This window comes from Symphalangus syndactylus, chromosome 24 (genome assembly GCF_028878055.3).
Source record: "Symphalangus syndactylus isolate Jambi chromosome 24, NHGRI_mSymSyn1-v2.1_pri, whole genome shotgun sequence".
Lineage (NCBI taxonomy): Eukaryota > Metazoa > Chordata > Mammalia > Primates > Hylobatidae > Symphalangus > Symphalangus syndactylus.
Genome location: NC_072446.2, coordinates 46,929,343 through 46,952,287, shown reverse-complemented (window position 1 = coordinate 46,952,287; position 22,945 = coordinate 46,929,343).

Sequence of the window (22,945 nt, the reverse complement as noted above, 5' to 3'; positions counted from 1 at the left end):
AACTTCTTTCTGATGTATGCATTCAATACCCAGAGCTGAACCTTTCTTTTGATTGAGCACTTTGGAAACACTCTGTTTGAAGGATCTGCAAGTGGACATATGCAGTGCTTTCTGGCTTATGGTGAAAAAGGATATATTTTCCGACAAAAACTACACAAAATCATTCTGCAAAATTTCTTTGTGATGTGTGTATTCATCTCACAGAGCTAAAGCTTTCTCTAGGTTCAGCAGGTTTGAAAAAGTCTTTTTCTAGAATCTGCAGGTGGATATTTGAGATTATTTCGTCCAATGCTGGTTATGAAATATCTTCACATAAAAACTAGACAGAAGCATTCTGAACAACTTCTTTCTGATGTATGCATTCAATACACAGAGCTGAACCTTTCTATTAAATGAACAGATTGGAAACATTCTCTTTGAACAATCTGCAACTGGACATTTTGATTGCTTTGAGGCCTGTGGTGAAAAACGTTATATCTTCCCACAAATACCACTCAGAAGCATTCTGCGAAATTCCTTTCTGATGTGTGCATTCATCTCACAGAGTTAAAGCTTTCTCTAGGCTCAATAGGTTGGAAACAGTCTTTTTCCAGAATCTGCAAGTGGATATTTGAGATTATTTCGTACAATGCGGGTTATGAAATATCTTCACATAAACACTAGACAGAAGCATACTGAGCAACTTCTTTCTGATGTATGCATTCAATACACAGAGCTGAACCTATTTATTGAGTAGTTTGGAAACACTCTGTTTGAAGAATGTCCAACTGGACATTTGGAGAGCTTTGAGGCCTATGGTGAAAAAGGATATATCTTCCCACAAAAACTACACAGAAACATTCTGCGAAATTTCTTTCTGATGCGTGTATTCATCTCACAGTGTTAAAGCTTCTTCTAGGTAAAGCAGGTTTCAAACTGTATTTTTCTAGAATCTTCAAGTGCATATTTGAGATTATTTCATCCAATGCGGGTGATGAAATATCTTCACATTAAAACTAGACAGAAGCATACTGAACAACTTCTTTCTGATGTATGCGTTCAATACACAGAGCTGCAACTTTCTTTTGATTGAGCAGTTTGGAAGCACTCTGCTCGAAGAATCTGCAAGTGGACATTTGGAGTGCATTCAGGCCTACGGTGAAAAAGGATATAACTTCCCACAAAAACTACACAGAAATATTCTTCGAAATTTCTTTGTGATGTGTGTATTCATCTCACAGTGTTAAAGCTTTCTCTAGGTTCATCAGGTTTGAAACAGTCTATTTCTGCAATCTGCAAGTGGGTATTTGAGAGTATTTCATCCAATGTGGGTTACAAAATATCTTCACATAAAAACTAGACAGAAGCATTCTGAACAACTTCTTTCTGATGTATGCATTCAATACACAGAAATGAACCTGTCCTTTGATTGAGCAATTTGGAAACACTCTGAAAAATCTGCAAGTGGACATTTGAGTGCTTTGATGCCTAGGGTGAAGAAGGATATATCTTACCACAAATACTACACAGAAGCATTCTACGAAATTTCTCTTGATGTGTGTGTTCACCTCACAGAGTTAAAGGTTTCTCTAGGCTCAGTAGGTTTGAAGCAGTCTTTTTCTAGAATCTGCAAGTGGATATTTGAGATTACTTCATCCAATGCGAGTTATGAAATATCCTCACATAAAAACTACACAGAAGCATTCTGAACAACTACTTTGGGATCGGTGCATTCAACACACAGAGTTGAACCCTTCTTTTGATTGAGCAGTTTTGTAACACTGTCTTTGAAGATTCTGCAAGTGGACATTTGGAGTGCTTTGAGGCCCATGGTGAAAAAGTATATATCTTCCCGCAAAAACTACACAGAAGCATTCTGCGAAATTTCTTTGTTGTGTGTGTATTCATCTCACAGACTTATTGCTTTCTCTAGGTTCAGCAGGTTTCAAAGTGTCTTTTTCTAGAATCTGCAAGTGGATATTTGAGATTATTTCGTCCAATGCATATTATGAATTATCTTCACCTAAAAGCTAGACAGAAGCATTCTGAACAACTTCTTTTTATGTATGCATTCAGTACACAGAGCTGAACTTTTCTTTTCATTGAGCAGTTTGGAAACACACTGTTTGCAGAATCCGCAAGTGGACATTGGGAGTAATTTGAGGCCTATGGTGAAAAAAGACATATCTACTCACAAAAACTACACAGAAGCATTCAGCGAAATTTCTTTGTGATGTGTGTATTTATCTGACAGAGTTAAAGCTTTCTCTACATTCAGCAGGTTTGAAACAGTCTTTTTCTAAAATCTGCAAGTGGATATTTGAGATTGTTTCGTCCCATGCGGGTTATGAAATATATTCACATGAAAACTAGACAGAAGCATTCTTCACAGCGTCTTTCTGATGTATGCATTCAATACACAGAGCTCAACCTTCCTTTGGATTGAGCAGTTTGTAAACACTCTGTTTGTAGAATCTGCAAGTGGACATTTGGAGGGCTTTGGAGCCTATGGTGAAAAAGGATATATCTTCCCACAAAAACTTCACAGAATTATTCTGCAAAATTTCTTTGTGATGTGTGTATTCATCTCGCAGAGTTAAAGCTTTCTCTTGGTTCCGCAGGCATGAAACCGTCTTTTTCTAGAATCTGCAAGTGGATATGTCAGATTATTTCGTCCAATGCGGGTTATGAAATATCTTCGCCTAAAAACTACACAGAAGCGTTCTGAAACACTTCTTTCTGATGTATGCATTCAGTACACAGAGCTGAACCTTTGTTTTGATTGAGCAGATTGGAAACACTCTGTTCGAGGAATCTGCAAGTGGACATTTGGAGGGTTTTGAGGCCTATGGTGAAAAAGGATATATCTTCCAACCAAAACTACACGGAAGGATTCCACGAAAATTCCTTTGTGATGTCTGTATTCATCTGACAGAGTTAAATCTTTCTCTAGCTTCTGCAGGTTTGAAACAGTCTGTTTCTAGAATCTGCAAGTGGATTTTGAGATTATTTCGTGCATGCGAGTTATGAAATATCTTCACATAAAAACGAAACAGAAGCATTGTGAACAACTTCTTTCTAATCGGTGCATTGAATACACTGATCTGAACCTTTCTTTTGATTGAGCAGTTTGGAAACACACTGTTTGAAGTACTGGCAAGTGGACATTAGGAGTGCTTTGAGGCCTATGGTTAAACAGAATATATCTACGCAAAAAAACTACACAGAAGCATTCTGTGAAATTTCTTTGTGATGTGTGTATTCATCTCACAGAGTTAAAGCTTTCTCTAGGCTCAGCCGGTTTGAAACAGTCTTTTTCTAAAATCTGCAAGTGGATATTTGAGATAATTTCGTCCAATGCGGGTTATGAAATATCTTCACATAAAAACTAGACAGAAGGATTCTGAACAACTTCTTTCTGATGTATGCATTCAATACCCAGAGCTGAACCTTTCTTTTGATTGAGCACTTTGGAAACACTCTGTTTGAAGGATCTGCAAGTGGACATATGCAGTGCTTTCTGGCTTATGGTGAAAAAGGATATATTTTCCGACAAAAACTACACAAAATCATTCTGCAAAATTTCTTTGTGATGTGTGTATTCATCTCACAGAGCTAAAGCTTTCTCTAGGTTCAGCAGGTTTGAAAAAGTCTTTTTCTAGAATCTGCAGGTGGATATTTGAGATTATTTCGTCCAATGCTGGTTATGAAATATCTTCACATAAAAACTAGACAGAAGCATTCTGAACAACTTCTTTCTGATGTATGCATTCAATACACAGAGCTGAACCTTTCTATTAAATGAACAGATTGGAAACATTCTCTTTGAACAATCTGCAACTGGACATTTTGATTGCTTTGAGGCCTGTGGTGAAAAACGTTATATCTTCCCACAAATACCACTCAGAAGCATTCTGCGAAATTCCTTTCTGATGTGTGCATTCATCTCACAGAGTTAAAGCTTTCTCTAGGCTCAATAGGTTGGAAACAGTCTTTTTCCAGAATCTGCAAGTGGATATTTGAGATTATTTCGTACAATGCGGGTTATGAAATATCTTCACATAAACACTAGACAGAAGCATACTGAGCAACTTCTTTCTGATGTATGCATTCAATACACAGAGCTGAACCTATTTATTGAGTAGTTTGGAAACACTCTGTTTGAAGAATGTCCAACTGGACATTTGGAGAGCTTTGAGGCCTATGGTGAAAAAGGATATATCTTCCCACAAAAACTACACAGAAACATTCTGCGAAATTTCTTTCTGATGCGTGTATTCATCTCACAGTGTTAAAGCTTCTTCTAGGTAAAGCAGGTTTCAAACTGTATTTTTCTAGAATCTTCAAGTGCATATTTGAGATTATTTCATCCAATGCGGGTGATGAAATATCTTCACATTAAAACTAGACAGAAGCATACTGAACAACTTCTTTCTGATGTATGCGTTCAATACACAGAGCTGCAACTTTCTTTTGATTGAGCAGTTTGGAAGCACTCTGCTCGAAGAATCTGCAAGTGGACATTTGGAGTGCATTCAGGCCTACGGTGAAAAAGGATATAACTTCCCACAAAAACTACACAGAAATATTCTTCGAAATTTCTTTGTGATGTGTGTATTCATCTCACAGTGTTAAAGCTTTCTCTAGGTTCATCAGGTTTGAAACAGTCTATTTCTGCAATCTGCAAGTGGGTATTTGAGAGTATTTCATCCAATGTGGGTTACAAAATATCTTCACATAAAAACTAGACAGAAGCATTCTGAACAACTTCTTTCTGATGTATGCATTCAATACACAGAAATGAACCTGTCCTTTGATTGAGCAATTTGGAAACACTCTGAAAAATCTGCAAGTGGACATTTGAGTGCTTTGATGCCTAGGGTGAAGAAGGATATATCTTACCACAAATACTACACAGAAGCATTCTACGAAATTTCTCTTGATGTGTGTGTTCACCTCACAGAGTTAAAGGTTTCTCTAGGCTCAGTAGGTTTGAAGCAGTCTTTTTCTAGAATCTGCAAGTGGATATTTGAGATTACTTCATCCAATGCGAGTTATGAAATATCCTCACATAAAAACTACACAGAAGCATTCTGAACAACTACTTTGGGATCGGTGCATTCAACACACAGAGTTGAACCCTTCTTTTGATTGAGCAGTTTTGTAACACTGTCTTTGAAGATTCTGCAAGTGGACATTTGGAGTGCTTTGAGGCCCATGGTGAAAAAGTATATATCTTCCCGCAAAAACTACACAGAAGCATTCTGCGAAATTTCTTTGTTGTGTGTGTATTCATCTCACAGACTTATTGCTTTCTCTAGGTTCAGCAGGTTTCAAAGTGTCTTTTTCTAGAATCTGCAAGTGGATATTTGAGATTATTTCGTCCAATGCATATTATGAATTATCTTCACCTAAAAGCTAGACAGAAGCATTCTGAACAACTTCTTTTTATGTATGCATTCAGTACACAGAGCTGAACTTTTCTTTTCATTGAGCAGTTTGGAAACACACTGTTTGCAGAATCCGCAAGTGGACATTGGGAGTAATTTGAGGCCTATGGTGAAAAAAGACATATCTACTCACAAAAACTACACAGAAGCATTCAGCGAAATTTCTTTGTGATGTGTGTATTTATCTGACAGAGTTAAAGCTTTCTCTACATTCAGCAGGTTTGAAACAGTCTTTTTCTAAAATCTGCAAGTGGATATTTGAGATTGTTTCGTCCCATGCGGGTTATGAAATATATTCACATGAAAACTAGACAGAAGCATTCTTCACAGCGTCTTTCTGATGTATGCATTCAATACACAGAGCTCAACCTTCCTTTGGATTGAGCAGTTTGTAAACACTCTGTTTGTAGAATCTGCAAGTGGACATTTGGAGGGCTTTGGAGCCTATGGTGAAAAAGGATATATCTTCCCACAAAAACTTCACAGAATTATTCTGCAAAATTTCTTTGTGATGTGTGTATTCATCTCGCAGAGTTAAAGCTTTCTCTTGGTTCCGCAGGCATGAAACCGTCTTTTTCTAGAATCTGCAAGTGGATATGTCAGATTATTTCGTCCAATGCGGGTTATGAAATATCTTCGCCTAAAAACTACACAGAAGCGTTCTGAAACACTTCTTTCTGATGTATGCATTCAGTACACAGAGCTGAACCTTTGTTTTGATTGAGCAGATTGGAAACACTCTGTTCGAGGAATCTGCAAGTGGACATTTGGAGGGTTTTGAGGCCTATGGTGAAAAAGGATATATCTTCCAACCAAAACTACACGGAAGGATTCCACGAAAATTCCTTTGTGATGTCTGTATTCATCTGACAGAGTTAAATCTTTCTCTAGCTTCTGCAGGTTTGAAACAGTCTGTTTCTAGAATCTGCAAGTGGATTTTGAGATTATTTCGTGCATGCGAGTTATGAAATATCTTCACATAAAAACGAAACAGAAGCATTGTGAACAACTTCTTTCTAATCGGTGCATTGAATACACTGATCTGAACCTTTCTTTTGATTGAGCAGTTTGGAAACACACTGTTTGAAGTACTGGCAAGTGGACATTAGGAGTGCTTTGAGGCCTATGGTTAAACAGAATATATCTACGCAAAAAAACTACACAGAAGCATTCTGTGAAATTTCTTTGTGATGTGTGTATTCATCTCACAGAGTTAAAGCTTTCTCTAGGCTCAGCCGGTTTGAAACAGTCTTTTTCTAAAATCTGCAAGTGGATATTTGAGATAATTTCGTCCAATGCGGGTTATGAAATATCTTCACATAAAAACTAGACAGAAGGATTCTGAACAACTTCTTTCTGATGTATGCATTCAATACCCAGAGCTGAACCTTTCTTTTGATTGAGCACTTTGGAAACACTCTGTTTGAAGGATCTGCAAGTGGACATATGCAGTGCTTTCTGGCTTATGGTGAAAAAGGATATATTTTCCGACAAAAACTACACAAAATCATTCTGCAAAATTTCTTTGTGATGTGTGTATTCATCTCACAGAGCTAAAGCTTTCTCTAGGTTCAGCAGGTTTGAAAAAGTCTTTTTCTAGAATCTGCAGGTGGATATTTGAGATTATTTCGTCCAATGCTGGTTATGAAATATCTTCACATAAAAACTAGACAGAAGCATTCTGAACAACTTCTTTCTGATGTATGCATTCAATACACAGAGCTGAACCTTTCTATTAAATGAACAGATTGGAAACATTCTCTTTGAACAATCTGCAACTGGACATTTTGATTGCTTTGAGGCCTGTGGTGAAAAACGTTATATCTTCCCACAAATACCACTCAGAAGCATTCTGCGAAATTCCTTTCTGATGTGTGCATTCATCTCACAGAGTTAAAGCTTTCTCTAGGCTCAATAGGTTGGAAACAGTCTTTTTCCAGAATCTGCAAGTGGATATTTGAGATTATTTCGTACAATGCGGGTTATGAAATATCTTCACATAAACACTAGACAGAAGCATACTGAGCAACTTCTTTCTGATGTATGCATTCAATACACAGAGCTGAACCTATTTATTGAGTAGTTTGGAAACACTCTGTTTGAAGAATGTCCAACTGGACATTTGGAGAGCTTTGAGGCCTATGGTGAAAAAGGATATATCTTCCCACAAAAACTACACAGAAACATTCTGCGAAATTTCTTTCTGATGCGTGTATTCATCTCACAGTGTTAAAGCTTCTTCTAGGTAAAGCAGGTTTCAAACTGTATTTTTCTAGAATCTTCAAGTGCATATTTGAGATTATTTCATCCAATGCGGGTGATGAAATATCTTCACATTAAAACTAGACAGAAGCATACTGAACAACTTCTTTCTGATGTATGCGTTCAATACACAGAGCTGCAACTTTCTTTTGATTGAGCAGTTTGGAAGCACTCTGCTCGAAGAATCTGCAAGTGGACATTTGGAGTGCATTCAGGCCTACGGTGAAAAAGGATATAACTTCCCACAAAAACTACACAGAAATATTCTTCGAAATTTCTTTGTGATGTGTGTATTCATCTCACAGTGTTAAAGCTTTCTCTAGGTTCATCAGGTTTGAAACAGTCTATTTCTGCAATCTGCAAGTGGGTATTTGAGAGTATTTCATCCAATGTGGGTTACAAAATATCTTCACATAAAAACTAGACAGAAGCATTCTGAACAACTTCTTTCTGATGTATGCATTCAATACACAGAAATGAACCTGTCCTTTGATTGAGCAATTTGGAAACACTCTGAAAAATCTGCAAGTGGACATTTGAGTGCTTTGATGCCTAGGGTGAAGAAGGATATATCTTACCACAAATACTACACAGAAGCATTCTACGAAATTTCTCTTGATGTGTGTGTTCACCTCACAGAGTTAAAGGTTTCTCTAGGCTCAGTAGGTTTGAAGCAGTCTTTTTCTAGAATCTGCAAGTGGATATTTGAGATTACTTCATCCAATGCGAGTTATGAAATATCCTCACATAAAAACTACACAGAAGCATTCTGAACAACTACTTTGGGATCGGTGCATTCAACACACAGAGTTGAACCCTTCTTTTGATTGAGCAGTTTTGTAACACTGTCTTTGAAGATTCTGCAAGTGGACATTTGGAGTGCTTTGAGGCCCATGGTGAAAAAGTATATATCTTCCCGCAAAAACTACACAGAAGCATTCTGCGAAATTTCTTTGTTGTGTGTGTATTCATCTCACAGACTTATTGCTTTCTCTAGGTTCAGCAGGTTTCAAAGTGTCTTTTTCTAGAATCTGCAAGTGGATATTTGAGATTATTTCGTCCAATGCATATTATGAATTATCTTCACCTAAAAGCTAGACAGAAGCATTCTGAACAACTTCTTTTTATGTATGCATTCAGTACACAGAGCTGAACTTTTCTTTTCATTGAGCAGTTTGGAAACACACTGTTTGCAGAATCCGCAAGTGGACATTGGGAGTAATTTGAGGCCTATGGTGAAAAAAGACATATCTACTCACAAAAACTACACAGAAGCATTCAGCGAAATTTCTTTGTGATGTGTGTATTTATCTGACAGAGTTAAAGCTTTCTCTACATTCAGCAGGTTTGAAACAGTCTTTTTCTAAAATCTGCAAGTGGATATTTGAGATTGTTTCGTCCCATGCGGGTTATGAAATATATTCACATGAAAACTAGACAGAAGCATTCTTCACAGCGTCTTTCTGATGTATGCATTCAATACACAGAGCTCAACCTTCCTTTGGATTGAGCAGTTTGTAAACACTCTGTTTGTAGAATCTGCAAGTGGACATTTGGAGGGCTTTGGAGCCTATGGTGAAAAAGGATATATCTTCCCACAAAAACTTCACAGAATTATTCTGCAAAATTTCTTTGTGATGTGTGTATTCATCTCGCAGAGTTAAAGCTTTCTCTTGGTTCCGCAGGCATGAAACCGTCTTTTTCTAGAATCTGCAAGTGGATATGTCAGATTATTTCGTCCAATGCGGGTTATGAAATATCTTCGCCTAAAAACTACACAGAAGCGTTCTGAAACACTTCTTTCTGATGTATGCATTCAGTACACAGAGCTGAACCTTTGTTTTGATTGAGCAGATTGGAAACACTCTGTTCGAGGAATCTGCAAGTGGACATTTGGAGGGTTTTGAGGCCTATGGTGAAAAAGGATATATCTTCCAACCAAAACTACACGGAAGGATTCCGCAAAAATTCCTTTGTGATGTCTGTATTCATCTGACAGAGTTAAATCTTTCTCTAGCTTCTGCAGGTTTGAAACAGTCTGTTTCTAGAATCTGCAAGTGGATTTTGAGATTATTTCGTGCATGCGAGTTATGAAATATCTTCACATAAAAACGAAACAGAAGCATTGTGAACAACTTCTTTCTAATCGGTGCATTGAATACACTGATCTCAACCTTTCTTTTGATTGAGCAGTTTGGAAACACACTGTTTGAAGTACTGGCAAGTGGACATTAGGAGTGCTTTGAGGCCTATGGTTAAACAGAATATATCTACGCAAAAAAACTACACAGAAGCATTCTGTGAAATTTCTTTTTGATGTGTGTATTCATCTCACAGAGTTAAAGCTTTCTCTAGGCTCAGCCGGTTTGAAACAGTCTTTTTCTAAAATCTGCAAGTGGATATTTGAGATAATTTCGTCCAATGCGGGTTATGAAATATCTTCACATAAAAACTAGAGAGAAGGATTCTGAACAACTTCTTTCTGATGTATGCATTCAATACCCAGAGCTGAACCTTTCTTTTGATTGAGCACTTTGGAAACACTCTGTTTGAAGGATCTGCAAGTGGACATATGCAGTGCTTTCTGGCTTATGGTGAAAAAGGATATATTTTCCGACAAAAACTACACAAAATCATTCTGCAAAATTTCTTTGTGATGTGTGTATTCATCTCACAGAGCTAAAGCTTTCTCTAGGTTCAGCAGGTTTGAAAAAGTCTTTTTCTAGAATCTGCAGGTGGATATTTGAGATTATTTCGTCCAATGCTGGTTATGAAATATCTTCACATAAAAACTAGACAGAAGCATTCTGAACAACTTCTTTCTGATGTATGCATTCAATACACAGAGCTGAACCTTTCTATTAAATGAACAGATTGGAAACATTCTCTTTGAACAATCTGCAACTGGACATTTTGATTGCTTTGAGGCCTGTGGTGAAAAACGTTATATCTTCCCACAAATACCACTCAGAAGCATTCTGCGAAATTCCTTTCTGATGTGTGCATTCATCTCACAGAGTTAAAGCTTTCTCTAGGCTCAATAGGTTGGAAACAGTCTTTTTCCAGAATCTGCAAGTGGATATTTGAGATTATTTCGTACAATGCGGGTTATGAAATATCTTCACATAAACACTAGACAGAAGCATACTGAGCAACTTCTTTCTGATGTATGCATTCAATACACAGAGCTGAACCTATTTATTGAGTAGTTTGGAAACACTCTGTTTGAAGAATGTCCAACTGGACATTTGGAGAGCTTTGAGGCCTATGGTGAAAAAGGATATATCTTCCCACAAAAACTACACAGAAACATTCTGCGAAATTTCTTTCTGATGCGTGTATTCATCTCACAGTGTTAAAGCTTCTTCTAGGTAAAGCAGGTTTCAAACTGTATTTTTCTAGAATCTTCAAGTGCATATTTGAGATTATTTCATCCAATGCGGGTGATGAAATATCTTCACATTAAAACTAGACAGAAGCATACTGAACAACTTCTTTCTGATGTATGCGTTCAATACACAGAGCTGCAACTTTCTTTTGATTGAGCAGTTTGGAAGCACTCTGCTCGAAGAATCTGCAAGTGGACATTTGGAGTGCATTCAGGCCTACGGTGAAAAAGGATATAACTTCCCACAAAAACTACACAGAAATATTCTTCGAAATTTCTTTGTGATGTGTGTATTCATCTCACAGTGTTAAAGCTTTCTCTAGGTTCATCAGGTTTGAAACAGTCTATTTCTGCAATCTGCAAGTGGGTATTTGAGAGTATTTCATCCAATGTGGGTTACAAAATATCTTCACATAAAAACTAGACAGAAGCATTCTGAACAACTTCTTTCTGATGTATGCATTCAATACACAGAAATGAACCTGTCCTTTGATTGAGCAATTTGGAAACACTCTGAAAAATCTGCAAGTGGACATTTGAGTGCTTTGATGCCTAGGGTGAAGAAGGATATATCTTACCACAAATACTACACAGAAGCATTCTACGAAATTTCTCTTGATGTGTGTGTTCACCTCACAGAGTTAAAGGTTTCTCTAGGCTCAGTAGGTTTGAAGCAGTCTTTTTCTAGAATCTGCAAGTGGATATTTGAGATTACTTCATCCAATGCGAGTTATGAAATATCCTCACATAAAAACTACACAGAAGCATTCTGAACAACTACTTTGGGATCGGTGCATTCAACACACAGAGTTGAACCCTTCTTTTGATTGAGCAGTTTTGTAACACTGTCTTTGAAGATTCTGCAAGTGGACATTTGGAGTGCTTTGAGGCCCATGGTGAAAAAGTATATATCTTCCCGCAAAAACTACACAGAAGCATTCTGCGAAATTTCTTTGTTGTGTGTGTATTCATCTCACAGACTTATTGCTTTCTCTAGGTTCAGCAGGTTTCAAAGTGTCTTTTTCTAGAATCTGCAAGTGGATATTTGAGATTATTTCGTCCAATGCATATTATGAATTATCTTCACCTAAAAGCTAGACAGAAGCATTCTGAACAACTTCTTTTTATGTATGCATTCAGTACACAGAGCTGAACTTTTCTTTTCATTGAGCAGTTTGGAAACACACTGTTTGCAGAATCCGCAAGTGGACATTGGGAGTAATTTGAGGCCTATGGTGAAAAAAGACATATCTACTCACAAAAACTACACAGAAGCATTCAGCGAAATTTCTTTGTGATGTGTGTATTTATCTGACAGAGTTAAAGCTTTCTCTACATTCAGCAGGTTTGAAACAGTCTTTTTCTAAAATCTGCAAGTGGATATTTGAGATTGTTTCGTCCCATGCGGGTTATGAAATATATTCACATGAAAACTAGACAGAAGCATTCTTCACAGCGTCTTTCTGATGTATGCATTCAATACACAGAGCTCAACCTTCCTTTGGATTGAGCAGTTTGTAAACACTCTGTTTGTAGAATCTGCAAGTGGACATTTGGAGGGCTTTGGAGCCTATGGTGAAAAAGGATATATCTTCCCACAAAAACTTCACAGAATTATTCTGCAAAATTTCTTTGTGATGTGTGTATTCATCTCGCAGAGTTAAAGCTTTCTCTTGGTTCCGCAGGCATGAAACCGTCTTTTTCTAGAATCTGCAAGTGGATATGTCAGATTATTTCGTCCAATGCGGGTTATGAAATATCTTCGCCTAAAAACTACACAGAAGCGTTCTGAAACACTTCTTTCTGATGTATGCATTCAGTACACAGAGCTGAACCTTTGTTTTGATTGAGCAGATTGGAAACACTCTGTTCGAGGAATCTGCAAGTGGACATTTGGAGGGTTTTGAGGCCTATGGTGAAAAAGGATATATCTTCCAACCAAAACTACACGGAAGGATTCCGCAAAAATTCCTTTGTGATGTCTGTATTCATCTGACAGAGTTAAATCTTTCTCTAGCTTCTGCAGGTTTGAAACAGTCTGTTTCTAGAATCTGCAAGTGGATTTTGAGATTATTTCGTGCATGCGAGTTATGAAATATCTTCACATAAAAACGAAACAGAAGCATTGTGAACAACTTCTTTCTAATCGGTGCATTGAATACACTGATCTCAACCTTTCTTTTGATTGAGCAGTTTGGAAACACACTGTTTGAAGTACTGGCAAGTGGACATTAGGAGTGCTTTGAGGCCTATGGTTAAACAGAATATATCTACGCAAAAAAACTACACAGAAGCATTCTGTGAAATTTCTTTGTGATGTGTGTATTCATCTCACAGAGTTAAAGCTTTCTCTAGGCTCAGCCGGTTTGAAACAGTCTTTTTCTAAAATCTGCAAGTGGATATTTGAGATAATTTCGTCCAATGCGGGTTATGAAATATCTTCACATAAAAACTAGAGAGAAGGATTCTGAACAACTTCTTTCTGATGTATGCATTCAATACCCAGAGCTGAACCTTTCTTTTGATTGAGCACTTTGGAAACACTCTGTTTGAAGGATCTGCAAGTGGACATATGCAGTGCTTTCTGGCTTATGGTGAAAAAGGATATATTTTCCGACAAAAACTACACAAAATCATTCTGCAAAATTTCTTTGTGATGTGTGTATTCATCTCACAGAGCTAAAGCTTTCTCTAGGTTCAGCAGGTTTGAAAAAGTCTTTTTCTAGAATCTGCAGGTGGATATTTGAGATTATTTCGTCCAATGCTGGTTATGAAATATCTTCACATAAAAACTAGACAGAAGCATTCTGAACAACTTCTTTCTGATGTATGCATTCAATACACAGAGCTGAACCTTTCTATTAAATGAACAGATTGGAAACATTCTCTTTGAACAATCTGCAACTGGACATTTTGATTGCTTTGAGGCCTGTGGTGAAAAACGTTATATCTTCCCACAAATACCACTCAGAAGCATTCTGCGAAATTCCTTTCTGATGTGTGCATTCATCTCACAGAGTTAAAGCTTTCTCTAGGCTCAATAGGTTGGAAACAGTCTTTTTCCAGAATCTGCAAGTGGATATTTGAGATTATTTCGTACAATGCGGGTTATGAAATATCTTCACATAAACACTAGACAGAAGCATACTGAGCAACTTCTTTCTGATGTATGCATTCAATACACAGAGCTGAACCTATTTATTGAGTAGTTTGGAAACACTCTGTTTGAAGAATGTCCAACTGGACATTTGGAGAGCTTTGAGGCCTATGGTGAAAAAGGATATATCTTCCCACAAAAACTACACAGAAACATTCTGCGAAATTTCTTTCTGATGCGTGTATTCATCTCACAGTGTTAAAGCTTCTTCTAGGTAAAGCAGGTTTCAAACTGTATTTTTCTAGAATCTTCAAGTGCATATTTGAGATTATTTCATCCAATGCGGGTGATGAAATATCTTCACATTAAAACTAGACAGAAGCATACTGAACAACTTCTTTCTGATGTATGCGTTCAATACACAGAGCTGCAACTTTCTTTTGATTGAGCAGTTTGGAAGCACTCTGCTCGAAGAATCTGCAAGTGGACATTTGGAGTGCATTCAGGCCTACGGTGAAAAAGGATATAACTTCCCACAAAAACTACACAGAAATATTCTTCGAAATTTCTTTGTGATGTGTGTATTCATCTCACAGTGTTAAAGCTTTCTCTAGGTTCATCAGGTTTGAAACAGTCTATTTCTGCAATCTGCAAGTGGGTATTTGAGAGTATTTCATCCAATGTGGGTTACAAAATATCTTCACATAAAAACTAGACAGAAGCATTCTGAACAACTTCTTTCTGATGTATGCATTCAATACACAGAAATGAACCTGTCCTTTGATTGAGCAATTTGGAAACACTCTGAAAAATCTGCAAGTGGACATTTGAGTGCTTTGATGCCTAGGGTGAAGAAGGATATATCTTACCACAAATACTACACAGAAGCATTCTACGAAATTTCTCTTGATGTGTGTGTTCACCTCACAGAGTTAAAGGTTTCTCTAGGCTCAGTAGGTTTGAAGCAGTCTTTTTCTAGAATCTGCAAGTGGATATTTGAGATTACTTCATCCAATGCGAGTTATGAAATATCCTCACATAAAAACTACACAGAAGCATTCTGAACAACTACTTTGGGATCGGTGCATTCAACACACAGAGTTGAACCCTTCTTTTGATTGAGCAGTTTTGTAACACTGTCTTTGAAGATTCTGCAAGTGGACATTTGGAGTGCTTTGAGGCCCATGGTGAAAAAGTATATATCTTCCCGCAAAAACTACACAGAAGCATTCTGCGAAATTTCTTTGTTGTGTGTGTATTCATCTCACAGACTTATTGCTTTCTCTAGGTTCAGCAGGTTTCAAAGTGTCTTTTTCTAGAATCTGCAAGTGGATATTTGAGATTATTTCGTCCAATGCATATTATGAATTATCTTCACCTAAAAGCTAGACAGAAGCATTCTGAACAACTTCTTTTTATGTATGCATTCAGTACACAGAGCTGAACTTTTCTTTTCATTGAGCAGTTTGGAAACACACTGTTTGCAGAATCCGCAAGTGGACATTGGGAGTAATTTGAGGCCTATGGTGAAAAAAGACATATCTACTCACAAAAACTACACAGAAGCATTCAGCGAAATTTCTTTGTGATGTGTGTATTTATCTGACAGAGTTAAAGCTTTCTCTACATTCAGCAGGTTTGAAACAGTCTTTTTCTAAAATCTGCAAGTGGATATTTGAGATTGTTTCGTCCCATGCGGGTTATGAAATATATTCACATGAAAACTAGACAGAAGCATTCTTCACAGCGTCTTTCTGATGTATGCATTCAATACACAGAGCTCAACCTTCCTTTGGATTGAGCAGTTTGTAAACACTCTGTTTGTAGAATCTGCAAGTGGACATTTGGAGGGCTTTGGAGCCTATGGTGAAAAAGGATATATCTTCCCACAAAAACTTCACAGAATTATTCTGCAAAATTTCTTTGTGATGTGTGTATTCATCTCGCAGAGTTAAAGCTTTCTCTTGGTTCCGCAGGCATGAAACCGTCTTTTTCTAGAATCTGCAAGTGGATATGTCAGATTATTTCGTCCAATGCGGGTTATGAAATATCTTCGCCTAAAAACTACACAGAAGCGTTCTGAAACACTTCTTTCTGATGTATGCATTCAGTACACAGAGCTGAACCTTTGTTTTGATTGAGCAGATTGGAAACACTCTGTTCGAGGAATCTGCAAGTGGACATTTGGAGGGTTTTGAGGCCTATGGTGAAAAAGGATATATCTTCCAACCAAAACTACACGGAAGGATTCCGCAAAAATTCCTTTGTGATGTCTGTATTCATCTGACAGAGTTAAATCTTTCTCTAGCTTCTGCAGGTTTGAAACAGTCTGTTTCTAGAATCTGCAAGTGGATTTTGAGATTATTTCGTGCATGCGAGTTATGAAATATCTTCACATAAAAACGAAACAGAAGCATTGTGAACAACTTCTTTCTAATCGGTGCATTGAATACACTGATCTCAACCTTTCTTTTGATTGAGCAGTTTGGAAACACACTGTTTGAAGTACTGGCAAGTGGACATTAGGAGTGCTTTGAGGCCTATGGTTAAACAGAATATATCTACGCAAAAAAACTACACAGAAGCATTCTGTGAAATTTCTTTGTGATGTGTGTATTCATCTCACAGAGTTAAAGCTTTCTCTAGGCTCAGCCGGTTTGAAACAGTCTTTTTCTAAAATCTGCAAGTGGATATTTGAGATAATTTCGTCCAATGCGGGTTATGAAATATCTTCACATAAAAACTAGAGAGAAGGATTCTGAACAACTTCTTTCTGATGTATGCATTCAATACCCAGAGCTGAACCTTTCTTTTGATTGAGCACTTTGGAAACACTCTGTTTGAAGGATCTGCAAGTGGACATATGCAGTGCTTTCTGGCTTATGGTGAAAAAGGATATATTTTCCGACAAAAACTACACAAAATCATTCTGCAAAATTTCTTTGTGATGTGTGTATTCATCTCACAGAGCTAAAGCTTTCTCTAGGTTCAGCAGGTTTGAAAAAGTCTTTTTCTAGAATCTGCAGGTGGATATTTGAGATTATTTCGTCCAATGCTGGTTATGAAATATCTTCACATAAAAACTAGACAGAAGCATTCTGAACAACTTCTTTCTGATGTATGCATTCAATACACAGAGCTGAACCTTTCTATTAAATGAACAGATTGGAAACATTCTCTTTGAACAATCTGCAACTGGACATTTTGATTGCTTTGAGGCCTGTGGTGAAAAACGTTATATCTTCCCACAAATACCACTCAGAAGCATTCTGCGAAATTCCTTTCTGATGTGTGCATTCATCTCACAGAGTTAAAGCTTTCTCTAGGCTCAATAGGTTGGAAACAGTCTTTTTCCAGAATCTGCAAGTGGATATTTGAGATTATTTCGTACAATGCGGGTTATGAAATATCTTCACATAAACACTAGACAGAAGCATACTGAGCAACTTCTTTCTGATGTATGCATTCAATACACAGAGCTGAACCTATTTATTGAGTAGTTTGGAAACACTCTGTTTGAAGAATGTCCAACTGGACATTTGGAGAGCTTTGAGGCCTATGGTGAAAAAGGATATATCTTCCCACAAAAACTACACAGAAACATTCTGCGAAATTTCTTTCTGATGCGTGTATTCATCTCACAGTGTTAAAGCTTCTTCTAGGTAAAGCAGGTTTCAAACTGTATTTTTCTAGAATCTTCAAGTGCATATTTGAGATTATTTCATCCAATGCGGGTGATGAAATATCTTCACATTAAAACTAGACAGAAGCATACTGAACAACTTCTTTCTGATGTATGCGTTCAATACACAGAGCTGCAACTTTCTTTTGATTGAGCAGTTTGGAAGCACTCTGCTCGAAGAATCTGCAAGTGGACATTTGGAGTGCATTCAGGCCTACGGTGAAAAAGGATATAACTTCCCACAAAAACTACACAGAAATATTCTTCGAAATTTCTTTGTGATGTGTGTATTCATCTCACAGTGTTAAAGCTTTCTCTAGGTTCATCAGGTTTGAAACAGTCTATTTCTGCAATCTGCAAGTGGGTATTTGAGAGTATTTCATCCAATGTGGGTTACAAAATATCTTCACATAAAAACTAGACAGAAGCATTCTGAACAACTTCTTTCTGATGTATGCATTCAATACACAGAAATGAACCTGTCCTTTGATTGAGCAATTTGGAAACACTCTGAAAAATCTGCAAGTGGACATTTGAGTGCTTTGATGCCTAGGGTGAAGAAGGATATATCTTACCACAAATACTACACAGAAGCATTCTACGAAATTTCTCTTGATGTGTGTGTTCACCTCACAGAGTTAAAGGTTTCTCTAGGCTCAGTAGGTTTGAAGCAGTCTTTTTCTAGAATCTGCAAGTGGATATTTGAGATTACTTCATCCAATGCGAGTTATGAAATATCCTCACATAAAAACTACACAGAAGCATTCTGAACAACTACTTTGGGATCGGTGCATTCAACACACAGAGTTGAACCCTTCTTTTGATTGAGCAGTTTTGTAACACTGTCTTTGAAGATTCTGCAAGTGGACATTTGGAGTGCTTTGAGGCCCATGGTGAAAAAGTATATATCTTCCCGCAAAAACTACACAGAAGCATTCTGCGAAATTTCTTTGTTGTGTGTGTATTCATCTCACAGACTTATTGCTTTCTCTAGGTTCAGCAGGTTTCAAAGTGTCTTTTTCTAGAATCTGCAAGTGGATATTTGAGATTATTTCGTCCAATGCATATTATGAATTATCTTCACCTAAAAGCTAGACAGAAGCATTCTGAACAACTTCTTTTTATGTATGCATTCAGTACACAGAGCTGAACTTTTCTTTTCATTGAGCAGTTTGGAAACACACTGTTTGCAGAATCCGCAAGTGGACATTGGGAGTAATTTGAGGCCTATGGTGAAAAAAGACATATCTACTCACAAAAACTACACAGAAGCATTCAGCGAAATTTCTTTGTGATGTGTGTATTTATCTGACAGAGTTAAAGCTTTCTCTACATTCAGCAGGTTTGAAACAGTCTTTTTCTAAAATCTGCAAGTGGATATTTGAGATTGTTTCGTCCCATGCGGGTTATGAAATATATTCACATGAAAACTAGACAGAAGCATTCTTCACAGCGTCTTTCTGATGTATGCATTCAATACACAGAGCTCAACCTTCCTTTGGATTGAGCAGTTTGTAAACACTCTGTTTGTAGAATCTGCAAGTGGACATTTGGAGGGCTTTGGAGCCTATGGTGAAAAAGGATATATCTTCCCACAAAAACTTCACAGAATTATTCTGCAAAATTTCTTTGTGATGTGTGTATTCATCTCGCAGAGTTAAAGCTTTCTCTTGGTTCCGCAGGCATGAAACCGTCTTTTTCTAGAATCTGCAAGTGGATATGTCAGATTATTTCGTCCAATGCGGGTTATGAAATATCTTCGCCTAAAAACTACACAGAAGCGTTCTGAAACACTTCTTTCTGATGTATGCATTCAGTACACAGAGCTGAACCTTTGTTTTGATTGAGCAGATTGGAAACACTCTGTTCGAGGAATCTGCAAGTGGACATTTGGAGGGTTTTGAGGCCTATGGTGAAAAAGGATATATCTTCCAACCAAAACTACACGGAAGGATTCCGCAAAAATTCCTTTGTGATGTCTGTATTCATCTGACAGAGTTAAATCTTTCTCTAGCTTCTGCAGGTTTGAAACAGTCTGTTTCTAGAATCTGCAAGTGGATTTTGAGATTATTTCGTGCATGCGAGTTATGAAATATCTTCACATAAAAACGAAACAGAAGCATTGTGAACAACTTCTTTCTAATCGGTGCATTGAATACACTGATCTGAACCTTTCTTTTGATTGAGCAGTTTGGAAACACACTGTTTGAAGTACTGGCAAGTGGACATTAGGAGTGCTTTGAGGCCTATGGTTAAACAGAATATATCTACGCAAAAAAACTACACAGAAGCATTCTGTGAAATTTCTTTGTGATGTGTGTATTCATCTCACAGAGTTAAAGCTTTCTCTAGGCTCAGCCGGTTTGAAACAGTCTTTTTCTAAAATCTGCAAGTGGATATTTGAGATAATTTCGTCCAATGCGGGTTATGAAATATCTTCACATAAAAACTAGACAGAAGGATTCTGAACAACTTCTTTCTGATGTATGCATTCAATACCCAGAGCTGAACCTTTCTTTTGATTGAGCACTTTGGAAACACTCTGTTTGAAGGATCTGCAAGTGGACATATGCAGTGCTTTCTGGCTTATGGTGAAAAAGGATATATTTTCCGACAAAAACTACACAAAATCATTCTGCAAAATTTCTTTGTGATGTGTGTATTCATCTCACAGAGCTAAAGCTTTCTCTAGGTTCAGCAGGTTTGAAAAAGTCTTTTTCTAGAATCTGCAGGTGGATATTTGAGATTATTTCGTCCAATGCTGGTTATGAAATATCTTCACATAAAAACTAGACAGAAGCATTCTGAACAACTTCTTTCTGATGTATGCATTCAATACACAGAGCTGAACCTTTCTATTAAATGAACAGATTGGAAACATTCTCTTTGAACAATCTGCAACTGGACATTTTGATTGCTTTGAGGCCTGTGGTGAAAAACGTTATATCTTCCCACAAATACCACTCAGAAGCATTCTGCGAAATTCCTTTCTGATGTGTGCATTCATCTCACAGAGTTAAAGCTTTCTCTAGGCTCAATAGGTTGGAAACAGTCTTTTTCCAGAATCTGCAAGTGGATATTTGAGATTATTTCGTACAATGCGGGTTATGAAATATCTTCACATAAACACTAGACAGAAGCATACTGAGCAACTTCTTTCTGATGTATGCATTCAATACACAGAGCTGAACCTATTTATTGAGTAGTTTGGAAACACTCTGTTTGAAGAATGTCCAACTGGACATTTGGAGAGCTTTGAGGCCTATGGTGAAAAAGGATATATCTTCCCACAAAAACTACACAGAAACATTCTGCGAAATTTCTTTCTGATGCGTGTATTCATCTCACAGTGTTAAAGCTTCTTCTAGGTAAAGCAGGTTTCAAACTGTATTTTTCTAGAATCTTCAAGTGCATATTTGAGATTATTTCATCCAATGCGGGTGATGAAATATCTTCACATTAAAACTAGACAGAAGCATACTGAACAACTTCTTTCTGATGTATGCGTTCAATACACAGAGCTGCAACTTTCTTTTGATTGAGCAGTTTGGAAGCACTCTGCTCGAAGAATCTGCAAGTGGACATTTGGAGTGCATTCAGGCCTACGGTGAAAAAGGATATAACTTCCCACAAAAACTACACAGAAATATTCTTCGAAATTTCTTTGTGATGTGTGTATTCATCTCACAGTGTTAAAGCTTTCTCTAGGTTCATCAGGTTTGAAACAGTCTATTTCTGCAATCTGCAAGTGGGTATTTGAGAGTATTTCATCCAATGTGGGTTACAAAATATCTTCACATAAAAACTAGACAGAAGCATTCTGAACAACTTCTTTCTGATGTATGCATTCAATACACAGAAATGAACCTGTCCTTTGATTGAGCAATTTGGAAACACTCTGAAAAATCTGCAAGTGGACATTTGAGTGCTTTGATGCCTAGGGTGAAGAAGGATATATCTTACCACAAATACTACACAGAAGCATTCTACGAAATTTCTCTTGATGTGTGTGTTCACCTCACAGAGTTAAAGGTTTCTCTAGGCTCAGTAGGTTTGAAGCAGTCTTTTTCTAGAATCTGCAAGTGGATATTTGAGATTACTTCATCCAATGCGAGTTATGAAATATCCTCACATAAAAACTACACAGAAGCATTCTGAACAACTACTTTGGGATCGGTGCATTCAACACACAGAGTTGAACCCTTCTTTTGATTGAGCAGTTTTGTAACACTGTCTTTGAAGATTCTGCAAGTGGACATTTGGAGTGCTTTGAGGCCCATGGTGAAAAAGTATATATCTTCCCGCAAAAACTACACAGAAGCATTCTGCGAAATTTCTTTGTTGTGTGTGTATTCATCTCACAGACTTATTGCTTTCTCTAGGTTCAGCAGGTTTCAAAGTGTCTTTTTCTAGAATCTGCAAGTGGATATTTGAGATTATTTCGTCCAATGCATATTATGAATTATCTTCACCTAAAAGCTAGACAGAAGCATTCTGAACAACTTCTTTTTATGTATGCATTCAGTACACAGAGCTGAACTTTTCTTTTCATTGAGCAGTTTGGAAACACACTGTTTGCAGAATCCGCAAGTGGACATTGGGAGTAATTTGAGGCCTATGGTGAAAAAAGACATATCTACTCACAAAAACTACACAGAAGCATTCAGCGAAATTTCTTTGTGATGTGTGTATTTATCTGACAGAGTTAAAGCTTTCTCTACATTCAGCAGGTTTGAAACAGTCTTTTTCTAAAATCTGCAAGTGGATATTTGAGATTGTTTCGTCCCATGCGGGTTATGAAATATATTCACATGAAAACTAGACAGAAGCATTCTTCACAGCGTCTTTCTGATGTATGCATTCAATACACAGAGCTCAACCTTCCTTTGGATTGAGCAGTTTGTAAACACTCTGTTTGTAGAATCTGCAAGTGGACATTTGGAGGGCTTTGGAGCCTATGGTGAAAAAGGATATATCTTCCCACAAAAACTTCACAGAATTATTCTGCAAAATTTCTTTGTGATGTGTGTATTCATCTCGCAGAGTTAAAGCTTTCTCTTGGTTCCGCAGGCATGAAACCGTCTTTT